Genomic DNA, 4,556 nt, shown 5'->3' with positions numbered 1-4,556 from the left:
AGCAGGATAACCAAAAGGTTGAGACCAGCAAAAAAATATACAATCCACTTGATTGAAATCCAATCTATCAAGGTCAAAAGCGCTTCAGCTTAGACAATATGTCGAGTAATTCGTCTTCATGTAGTAAAAAAAGTTATATTTCAGGTATAAGCGATAAGTCTAATAATTCAAACATTGTCAGATGTAATATTACTAGGAGTAACAGTAAGCAAGATCTTCGTAAACCTAATGCTTCATATAATGACAAATCTGCAGGTAAAAAATTATCTAATGTCAACGCAAGCGAATTAATCAGAATGTTTGAACAAGGTAATAACATAGTAAAGGGGCGTTAATCAAATATTACTTTATTTTTGTATATACAAAGGTAGTGTATCTTTTCAAAATATTATATGCTTTATAGCTTTGTTAATTTTTGATTCTTTCTCTGCAAAAGCGGTTTCTAGAGAGGTTATAAGTTTTTCCCATTCTTCTTGACCATTTAGAATTAAAGATTTATATTCATTTTCAATTTTTTCCAAGGCTCTTTAACACGAGGAATCTAACTCGTCATACAAATTAGTACTTACAGATTGCAGCATTACCGAAAACAAAAACAAACTTGGAGTAGGTAATTCTTCTCGTGTGTAACTCAGAAGACACAGCTTTATTCTGTTTCCGCAGTATTCTATTGTTTTTCAGTTAAGAGGCTTTCTGCATAAAATATAAAACTAACTGCAATTAATTTTTTTGACTTTTACGGTAATTTAATATTTTCAAATAGTTCTTTTGTAAATTTTTCTATCGGTTGCTTCGGTTAATGTAAAGAGAGATCAGTAAAAGGTTTTAGGTCAAAAGTTGGTCCAAGTATCGTGCTAATGACTTTATGCACATTGCTCTTATCTTTACTTACAGAAATAATGAAAACCAGCCCCTCCATATCAAGCATATACTTTATGGATTCCAAAAAATCAACAACGAATTTAGGGCGGCACACATCAAAATTGTCCACCATTATATAAATGTTTTTGTCTTTTCTAATTCAATTAACTACTTTTGCCCGTTGTGTTTTAAAATCCTTAATGTTTTCTCCTCTTCTTTAAAGAGTATTCAACTCTCTCAGTACAGAGCCAATATCTTTCCTATTAGCCTCTTTTGTAGCGTCAAGCAATAAGGACAGCATAGCAAGTGGAGATTTACTGATCAGCTTTCCTAGTGTGTTTAGAGAAAATAGTTCTTGGTTTATGTTCTTGAACTGTTGTATAACGCTTCTTTTTACTTCATACGATGCAAATAAATCTTCAAATAGAAAATTTGAAAACAAGGAAATGGTTGATCTAGTGCATTGATATCCCATGCGATATAGTAAGCTGCAATTTCATTTTGCTGTTAACTCTTTTATCCACTCTTTCAAAAAAAGAGTCGAACCCCATCATCCATCATATCCTTCTAAAGATGTTATTGTAAGAGACTGATCAATCGTTTTAGTTATAGTGTTGAATTTGCCTGAAAATTGCTTATAGTTTAGACGGTCATTTTCCCAAGCCGCCACTTGAAGTGGTGGCGCCGTTTCTTTCTTCTTGAACGTTATTAACGATATAAGTTGTTTTAAGCACATAAGACACTTACGCTATATTTTACTAGAGTATTTTATAAGTTAAGAGTCCAGGCATATATCACAATAATTTACTTAGTTATCCATGTTTTTCTAACACATTAATAAAAACGTTTTTCAAGCTACTTACAGGATCAAGCACATCATATGGATTATGTGTGGTAATTCTTATTCCTATTTTTTCTTCTATGTATCTTTCCATGTATTGCACGTAATTTTGTGTAAGATGGTCTATTACTTCCTGTGTTTCCTTTAAACATTTACAACCTTTGAATTCAGTGACTAGTTGCTGAATTCCACTTGAATAGAGTACAGAATAGTTTTGAGTTATAAAACTCCTATTTTTAATAGCTTTTTGTATTAAAGGAAACGTACCGTTTATATAAACTAAGCTTCCTGCATCCAAAATCATATCTATTGTTAACTTTCCTTTTTCCTTCCATAAGTCTATTTTTTCCTCCATGGTTTTCCTACTATAACATGATTCTATTAATTCTATTAATGCAGAAATACCGTACTTAGTCGCTATGTGATGCGACGTAAATTAGGATATCGAGGACAATGAACGCAGCCGATAACTTTTGTGTATAAGGCTTTATTTGTTGGCGGCAGAATGGTTAGTAAAAAAAAAGGCGCCTTTTTTACTGCACATTAATCTTGTGAACATAACAGTAATTAGTTGCTTTCAAATAACGCAACAAGGAAATAATATCCGATTTTACACACTTTATGCATTACTCTTGCCACCGACACGTTCCCGCCTACATGCGGCTTACATTTTCCGAACGGCGTACCGCCGGACGGAAGTCAGTTTTTGTTCCTTTGGTTGCGTCCGATTTCGGTCGAACTTTCGGCGCGTAATTTAAACGTAATATATGAAGATTAACTCTTAACGTAAATTTAAGTTAAGAATAATTAATTCTCAACACTCTTCACAAAGTTTTGATACACCAGCATTAATGGAAATATAAAGCTTAGGTTATCAATATATCGAGCATATTCGTCTTGATTTAATTTTCTTATTGTTTCGCTGACATTAAGTGTATTATCTAATAATATAGGAAGATCTGTCCGTTGTGGTAGCTCTATATTGTGAAAGTTAATATCGCTTTCTGTTAAAAGTAAATCATTTGATTTAAAATCAAAATCTTTTAATTTCTTCACTTCTAAATTAGGCACTTGTAGTCCTAAGTCAATCTTTATATCCTTTAATATGTATCCAATTCGTTTACTATCTGCGCATTCTTTGTTAAATAATGCAACGAAATCAAGAGCGGTTGATCTTAATATCTTGATTAACCAATTATACGTATTACGTACTTCATATAATACAAACATTGACATAACTCATCATTTTAAAGCCCTGTGTTTTAAGTGTACAATGTTTTGAATTAGTAAAGCAAGTTTTTAGGCTGAAGTATGACACTAAAATTTAGTGTTTTATAAGTAGTGTTAGTATGGTAAGAAACTTATAGCTTGCTAAAGAGAAATGGAATGATTCCGATAATTTTTTAATATCCTGTTTTGAAGTAGTGCTATCCTCAGCGTTCCTTTATCTAGGTAGCCAATTTCTCCACCCACTGGTATGCCACAAGCAAGGCGCGATATTTTCACATCCAAATTTTTTAGCGATTCAATTATATATTGTGCAGTAACTTGACCCTCTAATGTCGGAGTAATTGCAATAATTATCTCTTCAACTTTAGATTTTGTCGCTCTTTCCAGAATAGTATTATGGTTAAGTTCCTTTGGACCTATGCTGTTTATTGCAAACAATCTGGCCCCAAAACATGGTGTAAACCTGAATATATATTTCCTTCTTCAAACGCCCATAGATCACCCAATTCTACTACTACACACAGTAACTTAGTGTCACGTATTGGGTTAGTACAAATAGAACAAGATGATTTAGTATCTAGATTTCCCCAAACCTCACATTCTAGTATAAGATCGGTTAGCTCTTTAATCAAAGTTACAACTGGTAGCATAACTTTCTCTTTGTTTTGGAGTAAATGTATAACCAACCTGCGTGATGGTAATGGTCCTAAACTTGACAATTTAGAAAAAGCATGAACAAGATTCTTTATGTTAATGTTCATTCAATAAATTCAGAATAGTTCATCAAATGGTAACATCAAACCCTTTGTAAAGAAAGTGGTAAGTTCCTCTTGATCCCACTTTGATTAGCTATAGAATAAATTGTTTACTCTAATACAGATAATTACTTCCGTACACTTAAAGCCTGATTATGATAGTCTTTTTGCATGACCCAAACTAAGCAGAAAAAAGGTATAACTGACCCAAGCAACACGCCATACCGCCGCGGTATCTCTTAGCATAGATCCCGCTAACAAGCAGCGGGATGACTACCCCTACAACAACATTGCAAGTAATGATTTTTCTCCCCATGAGAATAATCCAGAAACTCTTTCACTCTAAACACGATGTTCACATCCTCAAAATTAATCTCAATTCATTTAACGAACGTTCTAATAATATCACGTTTAGTCAGCCAGTCTGCATTATCAAGACTTGAGTTAATACTAGAGGAAAATCCCTCTAAATTTGTTACTACTAGAGTGAACTCTTGTGTGAGTTCTTTCTGATCAAAATGTTTTTTTCTTTTATTTTTCAACCATTTTTAAGTGTTGTTTCATTGCTTTAATTTTTGGCTGTAATTCTTCTTGATCCATATACTCTAGGGCGTAACTATCAATTAACCTTGCAATACCACGTTTTAATTTATCTTCTTGTGCTTCAAGCAAGGCACTTTTTTGATCTAGTGGCGATTTTTTAAGTTCTGAAAGTCTTCATTTATACTCCTCTAATATTCTATTTGGATTTTTAAATAGATGATTTACTTTTTCCCACATAGCTATCTCTAATGTGTCTGTACGAATTTATTAGTTGTTACACATTTTATTACCACCAAAACGGTATGAATCCATGCCAATACAACGAT

This window comes from Calliopsis andreniformis, unplaced genomic scaffold, assembly GCF_051401765.1.
Source record: "Calliopsis andreniformis isolate RMS-2024a unplaced genomic scaffold, iyCalAndr_principal scaffold0019, whole genome shotgun sequence".
Classification (NCBI taxonomy): domain Eukaryota; kingdom Metazoa; phylum Arthropoda; class Insecta; order Hymenoptera; family Andrenidae; genus Calliopsis; species Calliopsis andreniformis.
The sequence above is the reverse complement of the archived record's forward strand: the minus strand, read 5'-3'. Positions refer to the sequence as shown.